Source organism: Lissotriton vulgaris, chromosome 3_1, assembly GCF_964263255.1.
Source record: "Lissotriton vulgaris chromosome 3_1, aLisVul1.2, whole genome shotgun sequence".
NCBI classification, from domain to species: domain Eukaryota; kingdom Metazoa; phylum Chordata; class Amphibia; order Caudata; family Salamandridae; genus Lissotriton; species Lissotriton vulgaris.
The window spans coordinates 32,944,677-32,960,506 of NC_141689.1; positions in this window are offsets into that span (position 1 = coordinate 32,944,677).

The window sequence follows — 15,830 nt, forward strand, 5'->3', positions numbered from 1 at the left end:
GGGACGGTAGAGTCTCCGTGGTGTTGGATTACCGGAGGTACCGAGAGGGAAAAAGAGAAAAGGGGCCGTCAGTGGTACTGTCGCTTCGAAACCCTTGCTCCTACACCGGAAGGTAGTGCACGAAAAATGGGGATGGTGAAGGGGTGTGCGCAAAGGTATTGGAAGTGGCAGGTAAAGGGGTAGGAAGTGACTTGGCACGGAATGAGGATAGGAATACAGGGAAGATAGAGTCATAGACCAGCTACGGCTAATCCCAAGATAAACAACTAACATGATACTGTCGGGTACTGATCTCTCACAGATGAACGTTTTGGTTTTCCCCCTTACGAAACTCCACCCGCCACCCACAGTTTCTTCTCTACCTCCCCCCTCCCGCAACACACAACAATTTCCCCAATTGGGCTTCGGTTCAATGTCACTCACCGGCCCCGCTGTAACTCTCCTGAGTCACGGCACGCTTTCCAGCCTCCTCCGGGGGACACCACCACTCCTCCGTCCAGCGGTCTTCGGTTTCCCCCGCTTCCTCTTCACGATCAGCAACGCTGTCTTGACTCTCGGCGTTCAGCTCCGGCTCCCGGCTCCGAGATTCGGCGTCCTCCTCGTGGTCCGTCTCTGGTCCCGCCTCCTCGACGTTCTGCGACGACCCCGCTTCCTGTGTGGCGTCTGTTTTTATTCGTCCATTGTCCGTAGCGCCTCCTCTAGCTGTTACCTCACGCTGTGGAAAGAGAGGAGAGATATAGGTCTTCTTCCTTGTTTCAGGTGAGACGAGATGCAGCCTTGTACGTGCCGGGGCGTCTGGGCTTTGTAGTCCAACCCTATCAGGGGTCCCGACAAGATCTTTCTCACAGACACTCACTTCTTGGTCTGTGTGTGAATATTGTACACTGCCCTTACGGCATCCGTCCGGATCGCATGTTCTGTATCTGCCCCATTTCCCATAGGACGGAGCACCAGACAGGGTTGCCCCTTGTCACCCCTCCTATTTGCTCTCGCTATAGAACCCTTGGCCACATGGGTTCAACAGGATGCACTGGTGTGTGGTTTTGAGTGGGAGCTCGAGTTCTCGGACCACATAGCGCTATATGTCCTTATTTTCTTCACTGACCCTCATAGGTCCAGACTCAGGATCCAACAAACTATGCGTAACTTTGGGGAAACGTCAGGTTTCTATATGAATGTGTGGAAGACTCCGGTGTGGTCATTGAGGGGGCTCTGGGTGGTGGGCGCTGGACAGAAGACCACACCATAGAAGTGGACGAGCTAAAATACTTAGGGGTCTTCTTATCCGACATCCAATCCATCTCATGGAAGCGCAACCTGGGCAACATGACGGATTGCGTCAGAGCAGAGATTCGGTCATGGTCGACCCTCCCCCTGTCCCTTTATGGGAGATCAGCTATCTTTCAGATAATGTCCTACTCCACTTATTATACAAGCTGCAGTTTCATCCCTATTAAATCTCACCGGCATGGTTTTGACAGAATAATTCAGCACTGGGTCCATTTTTATGGGGGAGGGTTGCATCGCGAGTAGCCCTTCGCACATGTTTTCAATCCACATACTGTGGTGGCTTAGCAGCCACAGTCGTTCAGTCATACTATGCGGTGGCACACCTGCAGGTTTTGAATGAATGGGGGTATGGCTCCTGGAGTGACCCAGCATATAGAGTAGAGCAATGGATTATGGGTGACCCGTCTCTGTATTCATATCTATATAATAGATGGTGGTAGTGATAGTGATAGTGGTGAGGGGTCTACTCTTGAATGATCAACATGTTTCGTGTCTCAAAAGTCCAGAATGATCGGGACACTTCTTCAGGATCAATTTTATACTATCTACACTTGTAAGGTAAGTGTAAAACTACATACCCTGCCTTGTCATAGTAGACCTGTGAGTGGGGTGAGACAGAGGTACAGGATTTGTTGTTAAAAACACGCATTAAAGCAGAAAACCATCATTTGCCGTAGGACCATTGTTATCCGGCAATTCAATCATTTTAAAAGGATCGTGTCAGGTGCTCAGTTACACAGCATCATAGTGGAGGATAAGTGTTACACACATATTAGAACATATTATGCAACCAACTATGACGGTATCACTCACTCTAAAGTAAGTTCACTTGATCAGTAAATTCACGATATTATTTATTTATTTATTTAAAGATTTGTAATGCGCATGGCTGCCTCAGCGACGAGGCGTCCCAGTGCAACCAGAACCTAGAAGGGAGACAGGGAAACTCACAAGCGTCAAATATCCGATAGTGGGGAACAGCCATGTTTTTAGGGACTTCCGAAACGTCAAAAGATTAGGGATGGCTCGGATGCTTGCTGGGAGGGAATTCCAAAGTTTGGCTGCCAAAAAGCCAAACGAGCGCCCCCCATGCCCTCGCTTTCCTTATTCGAGGGACACAAACCAGACCATGGTTAGCAGAACGCAGAGCGCGCAGGCGCAAATAAGGCTTCAGTAAATCCGATAGCCCCATAGGGGCTTGATGCTTCAGAATTATTATTTTTTTTAAATGTTTTTATTAGCTTTTTATTGTGCAAACACATAACAAGCATGTCATTATTAATCATCACACCCCACCCCTCATCCTCCCGCCCTCCCTCTTCCACCGCTAAGAACAAGTCGCATTCCTCCAATTCCACTAGTGCAATCAAATCTCTCTCCTGGGCCCATTCTGTTACATCTTCATATTCCCCAGCGCACTCCCTCCCGTCAGGGGCTGAATACTGGTCACTCTTTCCAGTTCAGACTCCTCTGTTGAGGCCATGATAATGGCACCATTTGCCCCACACTCTACCAAACTTTTTAGGACATCCCCGTGCCTTATACGTGACCCTTTCGGCTGCCATGTATAAATCCATACCCCTCCGCCAGTCCTCCAGCTGTGGCAGAGCGGGTACCCCCCCATTTCCTTGCCACGTCTCTCTTGGCTACCACCAAAGCCAGCACTAAGAAGATTAGCAGTGGGCGAGTTAAGTCTACGTCATTTGTCATACCGAAGAGGACCAGTTTGGGGTCTAACGGCAGGGTAATCTCCAGCACCTCTCCCAGCTCTCTCAGGACCTCTCCCAAGTAGGTCTGAATTTCCGGGGAGGACCAGATGGTGTGATAAAAGTCCCCCCTGTCTCGACCACAGCGCAAGCAGTTCGGGTCACTAGCCCTCCCCATTTTATGTAGGGGCACTCTATCAATGAAGGTCCTGTGGAGGACATTATATTGAATAAGCATTAAACGGGACTTAATTGCTACCTCTCTCGGGTGCATCAGGACCGTATCCCAATCCACCTCATCCATTTCCCCTACATCTCGTTCCCAGGTACTTCTAAGGTTTCCCAGCCCATCCGGCATGTTATTCATCAAGGTTCTGTATGTCAGAGAAACTGCTCTACCCAGGATCTGTTCTTGTAAGAGGCGGCCCTCCAATGGTGCAAGTCCCCTCCGCCCTCCAGGCGTGCCTCAGCTGTGCATATTTAAAATATTATGTGCGGTGCAACCCATATTCCACCCTTAATGCTTGAAATGACTGCAAAACTCCCCTTTTCATCACATCACCCAGTGCCGAAATCCCAATGTCATCCCAACTCTGGAAACCCCTCAACTTACTGAGTTCCCTCAACCAAGCACACCGCCATAGTGGTGTTTGCTTCGTTCCCATCCCATAGCCTTTGTTCCCCATTCTCATACCCCCATACAATGTAACTCTGATCCTTCAGAATTTTGTGCGCGATGCACAGCACCTTGAACTGAATGCCGGCTTCAATTGGCAGCCAGTGCAACTTCAAGAGTAACCGGGCCACTGGTTGAGATCTTGGGAGTGCCATTAGCATACGTGCTGCCGCGTTCTGGACCCTCAGCATGCGTTTAATGCTTGCTTTATTGGCACCTAGATATAAGGCGTTGCCATAATCAAGCCTCGCAAGAATGGAGGCCTGCAAGATGGTTTGGCGTACTCTGGGAGGAAAGAAACCAAGCAAGGGCCTCAGTCCTCTCAGGAGCCCAAAGCAAACAGTGGCGACAGCTCTTGTCTGCTTCTCAAATGTTAGACCAGTGTTGAACCAGACACCCAAGTTATTTACCGTCTCCTTCAGTGATGGAGCGGGTTTCAAATCATCAGGCCACCACTGCTCTGACCAAAGCTCCTGGTCCTTCCCATACAGTAGAATCTCGGATTTACTGGCGTTTAAATGGAGGCAATTAGCCTTCATCCAGTCCGAGATGATCGACAGATCCTCCTTGAAATTCTCCAGGTTGGCAAGGCATTTTTTAGAAAAAGCGATCACTAGCTGGGTGTCGTCTACGTACGACACCAAGGACAATCCCCTGCCTCTGGCCATCTCCGCCAAAGGTCCCACATACAGATTGAATAAAATTGGGATCAGGATGGAACCTTGAGGTACCCCTCCGGCACACGGTATGTTCCTGAGAATGGAAAGGCGACACAGACACTTGGAACGACCACCCAGCCAGGAAGGAGCGGATCCACTCCAGGGCATCATCCCTGATTCCAAACGTCCAAAGACGTTGAAGAAGAATCGCATGGGACACCGTTTCAAAAGCGGCGCTTAGATCCAATAGGCCCAAGGACGTAGAGTCACCTACATCCAGCCGACTTCGAATGGATTCCGTGACAGCATGAAGGGCTGATTCAGTGCTATGGCGGGGGGGAAACCCATGTTGGGAAGGGCCAAAGATGTTATGCTCATCGATGTAATTAGACAAGATGGAGTTTACTTGTGCCTCCACCACTTTCGCCATGAAATATGGGGCGATAGTTGCCAGGGTCATCCAGGTCAAGTGATGGCTTTTTCAACAGTGGAATGACTTTTGCATGCTTCCATGCCCTTGGGACGGAGGCTGATTTCAGTGAGAGGTTGACCAGTTCACGGGCCACAGGGGAGATAAGTGGTTGGAGCTGGCAGAAATGAATCGCCGCCACCAGGTCAGCTGGCGAGCCCGACTTGATTTTAGCACTTAGGATCTCGAACTCCAGAGGCGACAACAATGGAAAAGATAACAAGCCATTATTCACCCTAATGTCTGTCCCTGCCAGCCCAGCATTCTCAATGAGGGTGCTCCCTGTAGAGAGGCCCTGGCAAATCAACTCCACTTTCTTCACAAAGTGGAGTGCTAAAGCCTCACAATGATGATTTGACGCTACAGGGGAAATACTGGTCGTACCTGCACTCTTCATATTTTTAGGCAGCGTGAAGATGGACTATATTATTAAAAACAACAACAACGGACATAGTAAACTGAATGTATCAGGACTCACCTAGACTGTCTGCACAACATGCATGCTACAGTACTCGGCGGAAAAAAGGACACTGATTGGGTCCTAAATGAGTGAAATAGAGAGGAAGCGGGAGTAAATAGTATACTCCAGTTAATTGTGTCACCAAATATATGTCAAGGGTGGCTGTGAGGGTAAAAATATGTACGGGTAAAATCCGGCGTTTGTTGTGCGGCAAGATGAGATTATCCAATTAATGGCCCCCAACACCGGACTCGTGTTTCCGTGCCGATGGTCACCATTAAAATCAAACTGCCGCCCACAGGGTGTACTACCGGAGCAGCTCCAGCGGAGCCAGAGGGTGTCACGATGTGTATTAGCCTTGAAGCAAAATGGTGTGACTGAACCACGTACCCAGTAGAGCACAGTTGCAAGTTCAGCGGATCAGACCATAAAAAAGGGGGAAGCTCACAGCAGAGGCACCCCCCACATGGTCGCACCGCCCAAATCCCAATAAATTCAGACCACACCAGTTTGTTTTATGGAAGAATTAAGGCCGCAGTTTATTAGGCATTATCACTTACAAACACTCCTTTACACGCCATTATTTCTGTCTGGCGACTGTGCGTTCTAACACCACCAGCTCTGCACTGTGCCCTACATTCAGTGCGGCTCTCTTTTCCAAAGTGACTTGTCCCCGTCCTTAACCACCAATGCCTCTGCACTGTGCCCTACATTCAGTGCAGCTATCATTGCCAAGGTAACCCCCTCCCTGGGACATACCTTTTCCTTTCTCTCCGGGCAAGCTTCTGCTTCCGGCCCGACCGGGTAACCTTTTACCTCCGGTTTCCACACACTCCTTGGGTAAGCGGCTGATTTAACCCAACCGGATGGGTCCTTTTGCATCCGGTGTCCTCTCACTCCGGGGTAACCAGCCGGTTCCCAACCGGCCGGGTGACCTTTTCACTTCCGGGGCCCACACATTCCATTCCGGGTTGGCGTTTGTCCCCGCCCCCGCCCGAGTTGCGCAATTAATTGTTTACTTCCGGTTCACCTGAACACAGGGAGCTCGAGGAGCTTGCCAGTGACCCCCTGGGTCCTGCCTGCCCCGTTTGTAGTCTGAGCCCGCTGCGCCACCTGCTTTTTTATTCTTCTTGGATCGCTTTGTAAGTACCGCCTGTTGTCCCTTCTTCCGAAACCAGAGGATCTCTTGTAAGCCCTATGTGCCTCTGTGACAAATCTCACCCCCTTTGTCTATCCCCCCCTTCAATTCCTGTCCCTCCAAGGGTGGGTGGGCGGGTCTTCTCCTGCCAAAATTCCCCGGAGAAAGAGGGCCTTGTGCCCGGTGCCCACCCTTAAATAGCCCTTATCTCCCTACCACATTCCTACCTTAAATTTATGGCTGAGCTGGCCCAGCCCCAATGCTTGGTAGGCCCGTTCTTTCTCTTTCCCTGCCTTTGCTCCCCTTATCTCCCGCCAATCATTGGGTGCTCGGTCTCTGCCTCCCGGGGGTGGCCTCCACTGAGACCCCCGGTCCAGCCACTGTCCCCCTCCACCTGGGGAGTGGGGGGGCCGAGCCAAGGGGCACAACAGAGGCACCCCCCACATGGTCGCACCGCCCGAATCCCAATAAATTTAGACCACACCAGTTTGTTTTATGGAAGAATTAAGGCCGCAGTTTATTAGGCATTATCACTTACAAGCGATCCTTTACAAGCCAATATTTCTGTCTGGCGACTGTGCGTTCTTACACCACCAGCTCTGCACTGTGCCCTACATTCAGTGCGGCTCTCTTTTCCAAAGTGACTTGTCCCCGTCCTTAACCACCAATGCCTCTGCACTGTGCCCTACATTCAGTGCAGCTATCATTGCCAAGGTAACCCTCTCCCTGGGACACACCTTTTCCTTTCTCTCCGGGCAAGCTTCTGCTTCCGGCCCGACCGGGTAACCTTTTACCTCCGGTTTCCACACACTCCTTGGGTAAGCGTCTGCTTTAACCCAACCGGATGGCCCCTTTTGCATCGTCCACTCACTCCCGGGTAACCAGCCGGTTCCCACCCGGCCGGGTGACCTTTTCACTTCCGGGGCCCACACATTCCCTTCCTGGTTGGCGTTTGTCCCTACCACATTCCTACCTTAAATTTATGGCTGAGCTGGCCAAGCCCCAATGCTTGGTGGGCCCGCTCTTTCTCTTTCCCTGCCTTTGCTCCCCTTATCTCCCGCCAATCATTGGGTGCTCGGGCTCTGCCTCCCGGGGGTGGCCTCCACTGAGACCCCCGGTCCAGCCACTGTCCCCCTCCCCCTGGGGAGTGGGGGGGCCGAACCAAGGGGCAGAGCCTCTGCACTCACCTCTATAAGAGAATCGGTATAACTCACCGATGCGATCTGTGCATCTGTCTGTCTCACCTACCCTGCCGTCGACACCAGGATGGTAGAGGTTGAGGCGGCGGCAGGGGTAGAAATAGTGGGGAGCTAGCGGGATGGTCTGTCACGTGTGGGAACGAACCAGTGAAATTGAAAAAGGCTCGAACAGAGCATCGTAACCTGTTGGACTGTGGCAGCCATTTTGTAGTGGATACGTTACATGCGTCACGGTCTCAGACAAGTTACCTGTAAATCGAGTAAGGCAATATGCAAACTGGTCTTATCCGTATCAAAACACAACTCTTAAGTGATAATAAACTTAAAAAATCAATGCTGTAAAAATCGCAGTGATGGCATTGTAGTCATTACTAACTCTGTAGTTGGGTAATGCTCATAAGGTAATGGTTAGTATGTGAGTGAAAGTCAAAAATAACACTGCAATGCAAGGACTGTAGTAAAGAAATAACTGACTATGTTGGGCAAAGCTCCAAAGATTATGGTCATTATGTGTGTTAAGTCAATGATAACACAATGGTAATGGGGGAGGGAGGGGGGTTTAGTCCAGGTGTGATGGTCACACATGCTCATGGTGTATGGTGAATTAAAACTTCAGTTCAACCAGACAACTAATCTGAGAAGAGGAGACAGTAAATCATTAGATGTCGTTATCTAATGTTCAGAGGGTTTTCACATATGATACTGTTGTTGTGCTACAGCTGGCACTAACCCCGAGTACAGTTTAACGATCCCCAGGGAAAATCGTCGTGAAGGCCAGTTATGTGAGTGGATAGTCTATGTACCCATCTTTGTTCAATCGTGAACAATGCAGCCTGAGTGATAGATTGGAAGGCTTCCAGTATCGTCCAGCATAGATCATCAGGGCCGCGTGGAGTCTCTTTGTTATGTATACGCATTTTAGTTGTCAGCGGATGTTGCTCCTATGCTCAGCAATTCTTGTCTTTATGGGTCGCATAGTCGGGCCTATGTATTTCATTCCGCATGGGCATTTGAGCATGTTAATGCATTGTTTGGTGTTACAATAAGTGTGTTTTTTTGTGTCCATTAGAAATTAGGTTGCAGTGTTACTTCTTTAGTTGCAGTGGTGAGTGGGCATATGACACGTGACCCGCAGGGGTAGCTCACACAGGAGGCCAGCCAACTAGCCCTTGGAGTCACTCTGGCAGTGGCGGGGGGTGCATGTCCTGAAAGCCAGCAAAAGTTACTGGGAGTAACAACGCCATACCGGGTTGCCAAATCCTTCAAAGAACGCCATTTTCGCCGACCTCGCTGCAGCTCCACCGCCGAGTTCATCCTCCCCCCGCCGCAGCCTCACAACAACAGCGCTGCCGCTGAGTGGGGGAGAGGGAAAAACTACATTTCCCAGCGGCCTCCGCGACCGGAAGTCGCGTCGAGGCGGAGCGCGCCAGGAGGCGCTTAAAAGCAGCCTTCACCTGCAGAGGAGCTAGTGCATGTCCTGAAAGCCAGCAAAAGTTACTGGGAGTAACGACGCCATACCGGGTTGCCAAATCCTTCAAAGAACGCCATTTTCGCTGACCTCGCTGCAGCTCCACCGCCGAGTTCATCCTCCCCCCGCCGCAGCCTCACAACAACAGCGCTGCCGCTGAGTGGGGGAGAGGGAAAAATTACATTTCCCAGCGGCCTCCGCAACCGGAAGTCGCGTCGAGGCGGAGCGCGCCAGGAGGCGCTTAAAAGCAGCCTTCACCTGCAGAGGAGCGGGTGCATGTCCTGAAAGCCAGCAAAAGTTACTGGGAGTAACGACGCCATACCGGGTTGCCAAATCCTTCAAAGAACGCCATTTTCGCCGACCTCGCTGCAGCTCCACCGCTGAGTTCATCCTCCCCCCGCCGCAGCCTCACAACAACAGCGCTGCCGCTGAGTGGGGGAGAGGGAAAAACTACATTTCCCAGCGGCCTCCGCGACCGGAAGTCACGTCGAGGCGGAGTGCGCCAGGAGGCGCTTAAAAGCAGCCTTCACCTGCAGAGGAGCGGGTGCATGTCCTGAAAGCCAGCAAAAGTTACTGGGAGTAACGACGCCATACCGGGTTGCCAAATCCTTCAAAGAACGCCATTTTCGCCGACCTCGCTGCAGCTCCACCGCCGAGTTCATCCTCCCCCCGCCGCAGCCTCACAACAACAGCGCTGCCGCTGAGTGGGGGAGAGGGAAAAACTACATTTCCCAGCGGCCTCCGCGACCGGAAGTCGCGTCGAGGCGGAGCGCGCCAGGAGGCGCTTAAAAGCAGCCTTCACCTGCAGAGGAGCGGGTGCATGTCCTGAAAGCCAGCAAAAGTTACTGGGAGTAACGACGCCATACCGGGTTGCCAAATCCTTCAAAGAACGCCATTTTCGCCAACCTCGCTGCAGCTCCACCGCCGAGTTCATCCTCCCCCCACCGCAGCCTCACAACAACAGCGCTGCCACTGAGTGGGGGAGAGGGAAAAACTACATTTCCCAGCGGCCTCCGCGACCGGAAGTCGCGTCGAGGCGGAGCGCGCCAGGAGGCGCTTAAAAGCAGCCTTCATCTCCCGCGTCGCTGGAGCGCGCGGGGCAGCGCCGGGCTAAGCCCGGGCAAAGGGCGGGCCCTCTGTGGCCCTCCGGGGACCGAGGAGGACGGGACGGGCCATTCCCCTTTCTCCTGGGCTAAGGTAGTCTAATACGCCTTGCTCTCTAACCGCTGCGTATTAAAGGGGAGTCTCACATTACTGTTATACCTTGGAAAATAACGTGAAGATGTCCAAAACTAGAAGGACCCCCGTGGCCACTAGATCTGTAACAAGAACAATAAGCGCTCCCAAAACCCCTCTTCCTACAATAACCGCTATTGACTTAATGTTACAGAAAACAATCAGTGTGGTGGCTGACGCTATCCAGGATACTGAAAGACGACTATCTCTAACGCCAGACCTGTGTTTTCCGGACCTTTCTCTACACACCACCAAAAACGTTAATTCTAAAGACAATACAATGAATTCTCAAGAATCAATCTTAATGTTGTCCTTCACAGGGCTCCCAAGTCCACAAACAAGAGACAACACTCCAACTGCCCTGACTATTCCCTCCCCAGGTAGCAGCAGGGACAACAGCCTTATGGTGCCTAGTGAAAACGGAACTAATATATGCTTGTCGTCCACAGACCACTTAGATCCTGGGTCTTTAACCTCGGCAGGTTTAACATCTACAGCACCTACAGGAATAGAACCTCCCCCGGCTAAGAGATTAGGGCCAAAACATACAAACAGGTCCCGTGGATCGCGAAGCAAAAAAACATCTATAGCTAAAAAAATGTCTTGTTTAAAGGCCAAAAAACACCATCCAGCTAAAGATATTTGGTCCACTTTTAGACTGGCTAACCCAACACCTATAGCAGTAAATCTTTGCCCTCCCTCAACCAGCCAGGAGTTAGGGTCGTCCCTGAGCAAGCAGCAGATAGGTCCTATAGATATGACTATTGTCCACTCAGACCAGTCAGACAACATACCGACAAGCAACGAGCTACTCCTGGGTCAACTAGAAGCCCTAATCAAGACCCTCTTGAAGCCCATTAGTGAGAGAGTCATTAACATCGAGAAGGCTTTAGGGAAGTTCGAAAGGGCCCAAAATGACGCATCCTCCACTTTACTCAAAATATTGAACGCACCAAAAACTACCTCCACCTTTGTACCAGCCCGCAGTTCACTTGCCTCAAGTAATAATAAAGCAGTAAGGACAAAGCAAACTACTCACAACACTGCAAATATCCACACTTTGCCAGCTTGTCTGGATAAAACTCCTCATTCTAAGCCGAGAAATAATCTAGACACAGTGACTAACCCCTCTCCCATAGTGGCCACTACCCTGACTAATGCCCAAATTCCATCTGACAATGAAACCGAGGAAAGTGAATGGGCCGCTGAAAGTTCCCCAGCCAAACCAGTACAAACCCACCTAGAACTAACGAGTCAAACTAAAACTACACATTTGAGTATACCTATATTGCAAACAGGGGACAAATTGCCAAAACCAGTGGCAGTTAAAAGACCACCCCACATAAACCTTCCCCCTGAATCCAGTCCTTATACCAGCGTTATGATTGGGGTACCTAAATTACCGGAGGAGAAAACAGAATCTCATGCGGAACTAAAAAATAAGGTCAGCCACTGGCTTACAAATCACAGACCGATTCCACAACACATAATTGGCCATATCTCACATGTGAAAAGAGTAGACTGGGTGGGCACCAGATTCAAATCAACTGAGGGTGATTGTATCGTGGTAACCTTTGGTGATAGCCGTGCAGCTAGTTTTGTGAACAGCTGGAAAAGTGGTGTGACTAATAGCTTGATCCGTACAATGGATCTAAGCTATTTTTATCCCTCCAATAATCCCAGTCACAATGTAAAACAACCACAGCTAACCTATGGACAGGGGGGGCCGCCTGAGCAAACGGCGTATCACCAAGCTAGGGAAACCTCATGGCTGTATGACCCGCCTACCCCGTTGGATCACATAAACCACAGGAATGAACCCCCATGGTTTAACAGGCAAAATAGACATCGCACAAGCCATCAGGAGAGAATGGAGTTCCCACCCCACCCACAGTTTCAGCACTACCCACATCCACAACAGCTAAACATGCACTATGGGGTCCCCGTCTCAAACAGATATGACACGCTTTATGCCCCAGAATATCTGGACGAGATTGATTGGCATACTGTACCCCTAATCCCCCCTCCTACACACTCAGAGTCCTCATGCACGGAAGCAGTTCCCAATAATCCAGTGAGTACTATACCAGAGTGCACAAACAATTCTACTCAAGGGTTAGTTGTAACCCCCGAGGCAGCTTCTTTAGCAAACCAGTCAGAGAGCACGTTGCCCCTATATGAGCTTAGTCCCCCACATCCTCTTATTCAAGTCTATTGCGGTATTACCGGCATTGTAAACTCCCTACCCAGCATTGAAACACAAGTGGACACAATAATTGATCAAGGGAATCAAGTGACACCCCCACCTATAACTAACGCCCAGGAAGCAGGCCCAAATGATACATCACCATGTACTATAAAACTTTTATCCTGGAACGTTGCAGGCCTGGCTTCCAAGGTAAAGGATCCAACATGGGTATCACACATAAAAGACTATACCATTTTGTGTTTCCAAGAAACATGGCTGGAAGACGTAAACGTACATATCGAAGGCTTCCAAAGTTTCTTCCTACCGGCAACTCCATCGAATAGTGGAAGATCAAAGGGGGGCTTGGCAGTTTACGTTAGCCTTGCACTCATCTGTCAGGTCTCAAACAGGGAATCCAACAATAGACATATCCAAACCCTGGTACTCAGGAGGGGCAAAAGGGCATTGCCCCTTATTAACTTCTATAACGCCGTATCATCAAAAAGGGAGTGCAATATTCCCCATCTACATAACTTCCTTAAAGTTAAAGCATCAAGTCTGCCCCGCAGCACCATCATTGCTGGAGACCTTAATACGCATCCATGCGGTAACCCTGCAGAAACACCAATTGGACTTTTAGGATGCAATAACAGATCTGGCTTCCACTTTGATCATTCGCCACGAGGTACCCATGTTAACAACTTAACCGACGACAGGAACCTGACAGTTGCAATGACTATATCAGAGGATTCTTACATTTTTGACGTCCCCACGTATAAAGGTCCTAGAAACGGCACTTATATAGATCACATTCTTCTTTCAAGAGATCTCGTTGATCTAGTAACTGACTTTGAAATTCAAACAAGCTTGTTCAGTGACCATAATCCCATCTCCATCAAAATTAGAGGAGGTATCTTCGAACTTCGAAAGCCCAGGAAAGACTGCGGCTGCTTAAGGCCAATAAATGGAAATCGACGTTTGAAGTGGTCAAAAGTCAACAGTGTTACCCTGTATAATTCAATTATTAACAGCTGTGGTAAAGAACTCGCACTTTGTGCCTCCCCCACCACCTTACCTGAAGTGACCTTAACCGCCTTCTCAGTTGTGGTAGATAGAGTTGGTGAACTGTTAATTATACCAGTGAAGGGACATCATGAACCCCACCCGAAATGGTTCGATCAAGCTTGCTTAAAGGCTGGACGTAACTTAAAAAAAGCACTAAAGGCCAACCACAGAGATTCTATCCTTGTAAAAGAACTGAGAAACATCTACAAGACATCTTTAGCAGCCCGAAAAAAAGAAGTGAAGGCAAGCATTTGGGATTCTCTGAGTGATCCAGCAATTCTGGGTAATAGCTCCAAGTTCTGGAACATTATAAACCAGCCCTTGTTCGATGACCCCAGTAACTCTGTATTGGGTCAAACATACCCGAGGATGAGTGGTTAACTCATTTTAGAACAATTTTTCAAAGTGACGATGCACAAGCGGACATTGATTTTAATACCTCTGATGAAGAATTGTTGTGTTTTACAGTGGGGGAGGTAGTAAATGGTATCCAGGGCCTGACCAGTAACAAAGCACCGGGCCCTGATGGTCTTCCCCCTGACCTCTTTAAATCAGACACTCAGCTATGGGCACCAGTCCTTACCGCAGTAATAAATGCCGGGATCTCTAAAGGTTGCCCGAAATCATGGGGGTCCTCGACCATAGTGCCTGTATTCAAGAAAGGGGATCGTAGAAGTGTAACGTGTTACAGGCCAATATAACTGATCAACTCAATTGCTAAGGTGGTGGGGGGTATTATTTTAAATAGGCTAGTACTCTGGGCCAAGGAAAAAAACATTCTGTCACCCATCCAATACGGGTTTAGACCAGGTCATTCCACGATAGCTCAATGTCTGAACCTGTATCTAATAAATGGCAAATACACCATGGCCAGAAAAGGGTCCATCTATATGGCCTTTATGGATTTATCATCCGCCTTCGACTGCGTTGACAGAGGTAGGCTCTGGGAGGTCATGCAAAAAATGGGTGTGGAGCAAAACCTCATTAATTTTTTAGCAGATTTACATTCGGACACTAGAGCAAATGTTCGCTTCACACAGGATATGAAAGTAACTAGGGACTTCAGGATAAACCGGGGGGTTAGACAAGGGTGCATCCTAGCCCCGTTTCTTTTTAATCTTTATATTAATGACCTGGAGGAACACCTACTAAAAACCGGTGCAGACTACCCATACATAGGGAGGAAGGGCGTGCCCGTCTTGCTATATGCGGACGACGCCGTCCTAATCTCTAGAACGGCGATCGGCCTTCAAACTCTGCTTGATTCTTTTTTTATATTTATGAATTCCCGTGGTCTGAGCATTAATAACTCGAAATCTTTCACCATGATGACCGGCTCAGGTCCCTAAAAAAGTTACCCCCATTCTGTAAACAACGAAAAAATACCGACAACTAGGACCTTCTCGTATCTTGGTGTCCTTTTTGACCACAAACTAACTTGGGCACCTGCAATACAAAAGAAAAAGGGTGAGATAGTGCGCGTAAACGCAGGTATAATGGATTTTGCTAAGAAAATGGGAAATAGCCCAGTGGCTGCTGTTCTGAAGTTATACCAAGCTAAAAGCATTGCAGTTGCATGCTATGGGAGTGAAATATGGGGATCTGAATCCTTAGACGCCCTTGCGGTCACTGAAAACAACTTTTTAAAGCAAGTTCTAAGGCTCCCTAGGGGTTCGGCAAACTTCTCTGTCCACACAGAATTAGGTATGCCTTATCTAAGTGATAGGATTGCGGTAAACCCCTTGCTATGCTGGCTAAACAGTTGGCTAAACCCAGATATACCCCTCACTAGAAACATCCTGCAAGAGGCTTTAGTGTGGGAAGGGAAGTATAAGATCCCGTGGTTAAAATATATTAAAAGATGTCTCTCTGAACTAGGCCGGCCTGACCTCTTTCTAGCCCCAGAGAAAATAACTAAATCTGATGTTATTTACGTGAAGAATACCTTCATGACAACTAGGTACTTAGCAAGGGAGGAAAGAGAGTATGAGAAAAATAGTGTGAGATTGCATGCTCTCACCAAAACGACCCTCCATATAGAACCCTACCTAGTCTGGCCCTTGTCGGGATACGAACGCTTCTTGCTCACAAGGTTTCGATTTGATATGTTCCACCTTTTGCTAGCTGTACCAAGTGGGGCACACAGGGGCCAAGTGTTGCCAGCTTGTGGCTGCGACAATAAGTCTCCACAAGATCTGGCACACTTTTTATTTTTCTGCTCATATTATACAGTCCCTCGTAAATTGTTTTTAAAACCTTTACTACAACGGCTCCAT